General features: G+C 41.7%; 2 long non-coding RNA genes across 8 annotated transcripts in view; both read right to left on the bottom strand.

Annotated features, from left to right (window-relative positions):
• The window catches only part of LOC110360700 (uncharacterized), a 71,420-nt gene extending 69,279 nt beyond the window's left edge, over positions 1 to 2,141 (bottom strand). For 3 of the 5 annotated variants that reach the window (XR_002416773.2, XR_010473440.1, XR_010473442.1), the window contains exons 1-2: positions 1,599 to 2,141; positions 1,322 to 1,439 (exon numbers count right to left, since the gene is read on the bottom strand). This is a non-coding gene — a long non-coding RNA (uncharacterized LOC110360700). The remainder of the gene's footprint in view (positions 1 to 1,321; positions 1,440 to 1,598) is intronic. The other 2 variants (XR_010473441.1, XR_010473443.1) reach the window with 1 other exon arrangement.
• A 3,494-nt stretch (positions 2,142 to 5,635) lies between these two features.
• LOC110360697 (uncharacterized) overlaps positions 5,636 to 10,961 on the bottom strand; it is a 66,053-nt gene continuing 60,727 nt past the window's right edge. For 2 of the 3 annotated variants that reach the window (XR_010473449.1, XR_010473448.1), the window contains exon 13: positions 5,637 to 8,242. This is a non-coding gene — a long non-coding RNA (uncharacterized LOC110360697). Of the gene's footprint in view, positions 8,243 to 10,961 lie in introns of all 3 variants that reach the window. The other variant, XR_010473450.1, reaches the window with a different exon arrangement.

Here is a 10,961-nt window from a genome sequence, read left to right on the forward strand (position 1 = left end):
TCTCTCTTTCTCTAGACTGGAAGGCTTTAGGGATCATCTCATAGCAGTTTCTTAAGTTTTCCTCAAATTCAAAAGGTAAAGAACACGTAAGTGTGTATGTAACACCCACTTGATAGCTTTCAGTATGGCTATAACACCATCTGGCACAACAAGATGCTCTGTGACTGTTCTTATAGGCTTTGCATTCACTCGCTTTTGGTGTTGTCACTGTAAATCTCAAATACATAATATTAGACTGAGAGCATATGATGAATCTAGGAACCCAATACCACCAGCCAATTCAATTATGGTCAGCAGGAAAAGGAGTGGCTTTGCAAGAAGACAATGAGAGAGGGAATCAATAAACAGATAAAACATTAACTGTCTACTGTGGGCCAGTCTAAGGATCTGTCTCTGATCAAAAAGTGTAAGTAGAGCTATACCAGGGAATGCCCTGGGCAGCACCTTGTTTGCCTTGGCACAACAATGCAACACCAAAAAGTTGCTCTGCAACACGGAGATATTTTGATTGTTTTTCAATTCTATATACTTTCCAACCTTCTATGAACACAGGTTCTGAGGATGGGGAAGAAAGAGACTTAGGAGCTCTATTCTGAAACAATGCATATTTCCCAAATCTGCAATAAATAAAATATTTTCATGAAAAAAACTTAAATTCTGAAGGGAACAGCTTTAAAAAAAATTAATTCAAATCCAAACATTTTGGTAATCTGCTAACGCAACAGCTCAGGTTAGAAGTGGCATCAGTGTAAACTAAAGGGATGTTAAAACAGGTCTTCACTCTTACATTTCTGTTGCCAACAATGAGATCAAATAGGATCATGCTGGCAGCAATGTAGAGAAAGAGAAGTTGCTATCAAAAATCCAACCCTAAGCAGCCAAAATACAGGATACACTATTCAAATTGAAGCTGAAACATACATAGCATCATCACCAGAATGATTTTATTTCATTTAACAACATCTTGAATTATTAGGAAAACCTAGTTCAGTGGATAGGAAATTCTAAAACACACATCAGCTTCCTAACCTCTCATAACCTCCTCCTAGCATCATGAACCTATTGGACATATACAAGAAGAGTGTATTTGACAGATTATAAATAGGAAAAGAACAGATTCTGATATGCAGCTCTGTTTGCTGTTTATAGACGTGGTTGAAAACAAGACCTCTACTGCACTGTATTTGGATGATTGAGTCGTACGGTCCTTGTTTGTATTCTCAGAGTCTTGGAGACCATTGGCTCTGAATGCAGGAAATAATTTTCTCCCTGTTTAGATTCAGTGTAATTTAGTGCAAACAGAGGGAAAGCCAACATTTACCTTTCTTTGTAGCATGGGACATATTTTCGTAAGCACTTTCCACACTTTTTTCCTCCCACAGCAGTTCTAAAGCATTCTTAGCTTCAATGGCATCTTTTTTCCTTGCTGGTGGTATCTGCTGGAGATTAATGCCTGTTAATAGAAGACTTTACAGAAAACCTTCAGAAAGCAAATTAAAATGACCTAATAGACCTTTCTGGCTTTAGACTTTCTGAAACCATTAACAAACAAACAAACAAACAAAAAAAGAAATAAAATAAGAAAGAGAAAAGCCTACCCATGCCATTGTGAAGAAGAAAATCCTATAATGTTTGAGCTGTTAGTGGTTTCTAGGAACCTGTCCAATGATGTGTGACTGCCAGGGGAAGGTGGTATTGTCTCCCTGGGGACTCCACTGGAGCAGGACTCCCTGGTACTTCATCAGCCTCCACTGCACAAAGCCCTTGTGCCTGAGGTGGCTTCCCCTAAAGGGAGATTGCAGTGAAAGGGCTTATTTGCAGCCTTGAACTTAAGCAGAGACTCAGTTGTTTTGCGGGAGCAGGAGGAAAGCATAGAGCACCACAGAAAAGAGTAAATATAACCCCTATTTTATAAAAGAAAAAGGTGATGAGTAAAACCCTATCTCCTTTCTTCTTCTCCACTAACCACATTTCCTTCTTCAGCAATGATAGCACAGGTCAGAATAAAAAACATGGGGCAGAACAGCGCATTGCAGCTCTAACATCGCCTGAAGGAAGGATGCCTGAACTTTTACTTTTCAGAGATTGCATGGTTCAGCCAAAGGGTGTTTTTTTTCCATTTACTTTTGAAAAAAGAAAGGTCTATTTTCCACAGGAAAAGAGAAAAATGAACAGGATTTTTGTAAGAAAAACAATTTTGTATAGATTTCTTTTCACTGAAGCAATAAGTTCTTGAGGCTTGGGTTTCTGCAAGAAGCCATAATATTGACTGGATAATCAACCAATTAATAACAGGTAACACCATGGGAACAGCTCCAGTACAAATCCTTCCTCCTGGTATATGGCTCTTTGGAAGATGTGCAGAATATATCCTCTCCTCCTACAGACAAGAGGGACTTGGATCATTTCATTTCTCCTATTTTTGCCTTCTAGCAACACCCACAAGCAGAAAACTCCTAAGGGTAGAGGGAAAAAAAGAAAAAGAACTCTAAGCCATTCATTTTTTACCCTTCTTGGTCTTGTGAAAGGAAAATGCTCTCCTGGCTGATCTGCAGCCCGGCAGAGAACACAAGAGGGCTCTGTGGCTGCACACAGGCAGCCTCACCACATGCCATCCACGCAAGGATGGATTTTTCCTCATCTGGTTCTTCTGAATAGGCCACCACTGCTGACCACTGGCTGGTGGCAACTGCACCCCCTGGGCCCAGCTTGGGGATGAAATATCCCTTCCCCTGCTCTCTCCAGCATCCTCCACCACTTTACTCAGCTTGACTGGAGGACTGGGATGCCTCTCCACAGCATTAGCTGGGGAACGAGCAGAGCAGGCAGTAAACCTGGCCAGGGAGATTATGTGCTTTACAAACATGCCATGTTGGAAGTGCTTGCCCTCTTGAGTCACATCTACCTCTTTCTAAAGAACCTCAGAGCAGGCAAAGCTCTTGATTTCATTTTAGCTCTTTCTCTTTTGAGATCATCAACATTTCGGCTGCAGGCAGAGCTGGCCACGTGGCTGGTGTATGCAGTGCCTGGCCAGGAACAGTTCCCTCTCTGGCCTCATCCCCATCACCATTCCCCACCCTGGGGTTTCTCACAGGTGCTGTGAAGCCATAGCCTGAGCTATGAGGTCATTCTTCATCTTCACCCTTTTGCCACCATAGCTCAGCTAGTTTTTCTCAGGAGACCTTTCTGGAAAATTTCCCTGCCTGTCTCACAAATCTGTGGGATTTGTTCCAGTGAGAACAATTTCCTCACTAACAAGCTCTGACATTTGCTCAGAGCCCTATTCAGCCCTATCATCATCAGGTAGCTGCTGACCCCATCACAGATTTGGCCTTGACGGGTTTCTCCTTGTTCTGCAAAAGTGTCACAGACACCCCATAACCTTGTTGTGAACATTCTCCTCAGAAAATCCCTCCTGCTGCACAGCCATGGCTCTTGCCGTGCTAGCTGGCCTTGCCTTTGCCAACCACAACATGATTTTTAGAATTCATAAATGGCATTTTTTTCCCCAAATCTCTTCTTTGCTCTTTTGTAACCAACTCCAAAGAAAATGTGAACTTGCCAACAAAACAACAACAACAATCACATAGAAGCCAAAAGTCCCTGGAATATCTCCTTGGAGTGTGCAGAGTGCTATTGCAGTAGCTGTCAAAGTTTGTCAAATACTCCTGGCCTGCCATAGTGTGAACATTTCAACTGCCCCATGTCAATGAAGATAATCCGAGTACATGCAATAACACCTTGATGCAGACCATGCTTGTGCATCCATCCACGTACACAAGAGCAGCAAAAGCCTTCCAGGAAGAGGTTTAAAGCATTAACATGCACCTGCTTGAAGGACAGATAGTCCATAGCCACATTTCTGTGCAGGGCACTAACCCTTACCCAGGACTCCCCGAATTGTGGGTTTGAGGCCTGGCTGTCAAAATTCTTTCACGTCCATCCAATCGCACCTGCACACAACATCCACAAAGGAAGACCTAAACAACACTTCTGCAACAGATTATCCAAAGACAACAGTATTCAGTACAAACAATCAATCACTATCATCCTTCTGCCCCAGACAAATGGCAACTCAGTGTACATAAACATCTCCAGTGGATGTTCATAACCAGGTTACTAAATGGCATAGACAGGGTAGGGCAGGGGATCAGAGCAGGTGTGAGCCCTGCCTGCCCGCTGCCTCATCCTACCTGCTCACAAGCCATTTTCTTGGTTTGCTTCTGTGAACAATGATGGGAAAAATATGGAGGACAGCTCAGGACTCCCAGGAGCAGGGACAGTATTGAAGTGTCTCCCCTCACAACTGGAAACAGTTCTCCTGTAGTGAATCTGCCACTAAAAAGCCAAACATTTTGCCAGTGACTAAACTCCAGTCTAGCCAAGATCCTCACAAATAATTCTGGACTACAGAAACACAAATTACATCCTTAATCTGAGGGAAGGAGCCTGGGGAAGGGTGGAGATTTGTCCAAAGCCAGAGAGGCAAAGCAAAGAGAGATTATCCTCATGAACCAAGTCACTGCTTCCTCAGTGCCCAGTCCCTGCCACCCCCAGAGCCAGCAGGGCTCCTCAGACATGGAGGGAGAGCCAAAGCCTGGAAGAAGCAGCAGTTCCTTGAACATGTTGGGGAAAGAGCAATGAATTTCCCTTTCCAGAGTGACAGCACATGGAAAATCCCTGTCCCAAATACCTCAGAGCCCCCCACAACGTGCCCTCCGCACAAACACGGCCTCTTCCTCTCCCAACCCCTCTCGCTCATGCTGCTGTGTCTATGACCGAGCCCTGCCCGCAAGAGACAATTCCATTTCAGTGCAACAGATTCAACATCTAATTGAGTTTTCCCATCTATATCAAGGCAGGAACAGCTCTGCCAGCCCGCAGTCATGAAAGCTATTTTTTGAGAGAACAGGCAAACTAGCTATAAAGTCAAATATGGCATTTTAAAACCATTTTTAAGGGTGTGTGCACATGTGTACACCTGTGTGCCTTTCCTTCTGCAAGCAAGAAACAATTGCTCGCTGTGAATTAGAGGAGCTTAGGTTTCTCTAATTGCATGGCTGCTGAAACGGCTTCTTTGTGACAGTTAAAAGAGAAAGGAAATAATGGTCAGTTTATGTGTGTGTTCCTGCTCTACATGACTCACCACAGTGGAAAAAAACACATTGCTTCTTCTCTTCTTTTAGCCCCATGTCATCCTAGACACCGTCTATCTTCATGCCACTTCATGGCTGTTTGCACGATGGCGTTACTCCTTTATGTTCCTTAATTCAAGTGCACAGTCCAGAGGCTATTTGTAGTATAGCATATCCCCCTTTCTGTATAGCACAAGGAAAGACTATTTTATGGTGAAGACATCAGATTAGGGCTCACATCAAGCTTTCATATTCAATACTGATTCAAACTTCTGATATGACTCAGTTATTCACCTTCTATTAGGCAAAAGTGCAATAAAACTTTGTCTTTCATCCTATTCTCTCTCCAAAGTCCAAGGCCAGATTTAGTACAATGAGCAGCCGTTACACTTTCATCACAAATTACACTGTAAACTTGTATTTTCTATCATTTTCTTATATTCTCTGCTAAGTACTGTATGCTTTTACAGAGCTAAGTCAACTCCTTGGTAGATGCTTTGATCTCTGTTTTAATAGACCTTTACAGTTAAATCAGTGTTAGGAATAAAAGTCAATACACACATACTGAGGTATTTTCAATTTCATTGTTTTTTTTTAGTAAGGAAATAGTCATGAGAGTGATTTGCTGGCTTTACCACCTTACAGACAGAATGACTGGCATGTTTTGAAGGTTCAAGTACTTTAATCAAGACTTTTTTTTTTCTATGACAAAAACATTTGTAAAAGAGCCTGCATTTTGGTGAAGAACAATTAACATGTACCCATAATTGGTGTTATAAACACATATTCTCAGCTACAGTGAAGTCACGCTCTGAATTTCTCTCCAAGTAGTATTCAGGATTTATCAGTTCTTAGTGGCCTTGATGACACTTGACGTCATATAACATACTGTTTTCTTCAATATGTCTTGCAAAAATCCTTTGTATACTCCAATCAAAGCACCACAGAATAGGTGAGGTGGGCAGGCACCTCTGGAGATCATCCAGTTCCCTGCTCAGAGTAGGGTCAGCTGCAGCACCTTGCTCAGGGCAGTGTCCAGCTGGGATTTGAACAGCTCTGAGGATGGGGCCACCACAGCCTCTCCGGGCAGCCTGTGCCAGTATTTGACCAGCCTCACAAGGAAAAGTGTTTTTTCTTTCAAATGGGACTTTCTGTATCTCAGTTTGTGCTCTTTGCTTCTCATCCTTGTCAATGGACATCACTGTGAAGAGTCTGGGTCTATCTTCTTTACTCGTCCCACCAGGTGTTTATACACATAAATAAGATCCACCTGAGCCTTCTTACCTTCAAGCTGAACAACACCAGATCTCTGCCTCTCTTCATGTGATAGATGTTCCAATCCCTTAACCATCTCCATGGCCTTTTGCCGGACTTAATCCAGTATGTCCTTTTCTCTTTTATAGTGGAGAGCCCAGACCTGGATACAGCACTCCAGGTGTGTCTCATCAGCGCTGAACAGATGGGAAGGATCATCTACCTTGGCCTGCAGGAAACACTTTCTAATACAACCCAGAGTGTCATTGGCCTTACTTGCCTCATTTGCCTAAAGTGCACATTGATGGCTCATGTCAAACTCGGTGTGAACCAGGACCTTTTCTGCAGAGCTGATTTCCAGCCAGTCATCCCACAGCCTGCGCTTGGTGCATGCGGTTATTCCTCTCAGGGAACAGGACATTGTCTTACCTGTCATACCTGTTGGCCCATTTCTCCACTCCTTTCTTCAGTCCCTCTGAATGGCAGCACAGTCATCCTGTGTATCCTGTCAGTTTTGTATCATCTACAAACTTGCAGAGGGTACGCTTTGTCCTATCACCTAGGTGATTAATGAAAATATTAAACAGTACAGGACCCAGTATCGAGACCCAGAATACCCTACTAGTGCTGCCCTCCAGGTGGACTTTGTGCTGCTGGTCTCACCCTTCTCAGTCCAGCCATTCACCCAGTTTCTCCCCATGTCACTTCCATTTATTGTCCCCAAACTTCATCAGTTTGTCTCTGAGTATCTAATGGAGAACACTGCCGAAAGTTACTTCCCACAGTTAAGATAAACAACATCCACTGCTCTCCTTTCATCCACTAAGCCAGTCACCTTATTGTAGAGGCTACCACGCCTCTGTGCAGTGAGGAAGAAGGTGTTAAATCCAAGGTTGTGGCACTGAAAGAGCAATTTCATTTTCTCACTGCTTGGAATTGTTATTCCTGGGATGAGTCAATTCTGGTATGAGGAGAGTAGATATGATTTCTTCGTTTCTGTTTTACATTAGCAGATCTTGTTTACCCTAGATTTCAGATATTTAAATGCATTGTAATATTCTGGGTTTAAAATTGTGCTTTGACCTTTAGAAAGGGATCCCGAGGCTAAAATATCAGTTGTGCCATTGCAAAGACAGCTCATTTCCCCGTGCAGAGCTTTTTGTGTTACTAACAAGGAACCTGGTTTTTATGCTTTTCTTTGTGAAAACAGAAGCTCAGCCTTGGAGTCATCTCTCCTTGAAGTAACCAAGATGTGAAATTGGCCAATGTTTTATGCCAAATGGAGTTGATAGCTTAGCTGAAAATTGGATTTTCTTTAGAACAGAAAGCAAAGCAGACAAAAGTCAATGGAAATATTCTTTTTGGCATCCCTTGGCCTTGAAGCAGCTTTTTGAAGATGGGTTTTCATGAAGAGAGATGTAATGCTGAACTAGGCCTTGAAATTACTTCCCTAGTCTAAACTCTTAAATATTTTACAGTCACATTAAAGAGGAAGACTCTCCCTGCCACACTTAGCCCTTCAAAGCCAGTTCTCTGCAAAGATGTGAAAGAGCAGAGAACAGATAATATTGACACAAACTTACACAAAAATCTGGGGAAAAAAAAGTATATATATGTTTCTGGATCTGGCCAAAATTGTTCAGAGCTCAGACATACCCGAGTGTGTCACTGGAGCTTCAGTTCAAGTCCACGTTTGCAGCTGTGTGTATGTGGCACATATGAGATGTAACATGGATTGCTGACATCCTGGGGAGATGGCCGTCAGCATGGCATGCAGAGAGGCTGAAAGCACGGGGGATGTTCAGTCTAGGGGTGAAGAGCTTAAGGAGGAATTTGGTCGCTACCTTCCACACCTGAAAGGAGATTGCGAAAAAGAAGCCAGGGTCCTCTTGTAGCTGCAGAATGAAAGGATGAGAGACAACAATTGCAAGGATATAAAGAAAAAAAAACATTTTCACTATGAAAGATGGGAAATTGCTGAAACATGGGATCAGAGAGTCTGTGGACTCTCCACCCTCAGCCCAAAGCCCTGAGCAACTAGACTTGCCCCTGGAGCTGGCCTGCTTCTGGCAGGAGGCTGGGTTGGACAACCTCCAGAGGTCTCTTCCAGCCTGAACCATTCCCTGAGTCAGTGACTCACAAGGGAGTTAGTGTAACTCATGTTACCTTGGGCTAAGATCTGGTAACGAAAAACCCTTACTGAGGTTTAGAGATGCACAGGAAGATGGTAAACTCAGTAGGAGCCCTTCCCACACCAGAAAAAAAGACTGAAAACTTTGGCTAAAGATTCTTTCAGCAGGCATTGAAGTTTTAGTAACTTTCTTGAATGAACTCCAGAGCTGTTACTAATATATGTGAGCATTCAGATTCTATAAGCATTTTCAAACAAGCAGGAAATTGCTAAATTATATGTCTGCTCTTAACTTAGTTTCTCTGATAGCAAAGCTGCGCTTCCTAAATATGCAAGACTTTCTTCACAGAAGTGTAGTCTAGATACACAAGGGTATTTTTCTCTTGGGAGACATTTTTAGCAGATGTGCATATTGGTTATGGATACACTTTGAGAGGAAATGCTAATTTTTTGCAGTTTTTGGTATCACATGAAGCATCAAATGCTAGACAAGCATTGATGTATTTCTGATAACTGAACACCAAAAGTACATCTGTATATTGCAAAAATATCTGGTTTAAAAGCCTCTCAGCTACACAGCACTCTTCCTTTGCATCTACTGCTGCTTTGTCAATAATTTATTTGTAATTAATTATTGAGATACTATTTTTTTAATAAAATATATGTAAAATCTTGACAGCACAACACATGGAATCATTAATTCAGTGTTGAACTGTTCAAGCAGAGACAGAGTAGAAAGGAAGAATTCTTATTAGCATACAAATAGATGAGATAATGGAAAAGGGAATATACTGCTCAGGAAGCAGTTTTACAAATGTTATTTTTCAAGTGTTCTATAGGATGGAAGTCTCCATGTAATAATGGCATTTAAAAATTGTCATTAAGGCCTTAATCCTTTCATGTGCCATATGTGGGTGGCTGCTGTCCGGATGCAGTGTGGCTGAGGAGGAGGTGGGCTCCATGAGAACAGGGAGCTCTTCAGCTGAGCATCACATTGACCTACAGGCTTTCAGATCCTCCCTGTACCAAGCTGCAGAGACCACAGAGGAGATTTTCAGCTAAGTAGAATATAAGTAATTAAAAAACCTGAATGAAAAAAAAAAAAAAAAAAAAGCATCTGGAGTACATTCCTTTCAGCAACAAACTAAGGTTTCTGTATCACTGGTTAGCAAAGGTAGGCTCACAGGTCCCAAGCAATACACAACCATTTTTTCTGTTAATGTATATTGAATTTATACTACTACTAATACACGTTTGAAGAACTTACCTACCCTTAGTTGAACTGCAGAAATTGAAAGCTACTGCACTTCCAGCATCTTGCAATGCAAGATAGAATTGATTGTCTTAAACAACCTTTTCTGGAAATGATCTGCGAAAATGTATGCAAGAAGTTGCCTCCTCTCACCTGGGAGATGATAATTTCATTGCTTGCAACTATCTGACCATAATTTAAAGGAATTCATTGTGGACCTTAAAAGAAACCTTGCATTGCACTTTTATGCCAAGGCAGTGGATAGAATTTGAACGAGGAAAATCCTCATTAAAACACTCATTAAAAGGAAAAAGCTGCAAATTCCACCTGACAAACTATATCCTTGGTCCAGTCCAATCAGCACGGCCAGTATCTTAATCTCAGAAAACATTAGAAAAGTCCACGGATGAATGTCGCATTGGCAATCATGTAGAAGACCTAATCACTTTGCAGGATACCAAGTTTTTTTGTCTCCACATACAGACTAAGCACTGCAAGTCAAGCCATTAAAGTCATTGTGATAGAGTTCAGTAAGCTTTCTTTCAGGAACAGAAAGGTTAAATTGTAACTACTTCTCCCAGTACTTGGGAAAAAAAAAGAAAAGCATACCTCAAGGACCTGAGCTCTTTATGACTTTTGAAGCAGCAAATTTTTGACAATACTTGATAGAGTGAGTACTGGAAGACAAACATCTGTACCAATACAAGTTATTATCAGTTAAATTACCAGATTCCAGCTGACACAAAAGTCAAGTTAATCAAATAATGCAAACTTCCAAGAGGAGCCATGTGCATATGGGGTTCATCCTGGAAGTCATTAGAGTGATTCACTCATGGAAGTCCTGATGGCTGACAATTACCTCTTTTTCCAAAAAGAAGATATTTGTAACTAAGATGTTCATTGCTCAGATTTTGGGCAGAAGATTAAAAGAAAATTGGGACTAATGGAAGGCGTACCAAGATAAATATCATATATCACTGATCTACATATTTACAGTTGCTCTATGTCTTTGAGGGTGGGTAAAGCACAAGAAGTCTTGGGAGTCCTTGATCATACCTCTGGTTTTATCATTAACATTTTCATTACAGTTACAGGGCACTGTAACCTAAACATGTAAGTAAAAGTAGTGAAATCATTGGTGCTACTTTACATGTCAATGGGACTTTGTAGTTGGTACCAATATAAGAAA

The sequence above is a fragment of the Columba livia genome, chromosome 6 (assembly GCF_036013475.1).
Source record: "Columba livia isolate bColLiv1 breed racing homer chromosome 6, bColLiv1.pat.W.v2, whole genome shotgun sequence".
NCBI lineage: Eukaryota > Metazoa > Chordata > Aves > Columbiformes > Columbidae > Columba > Columba livia.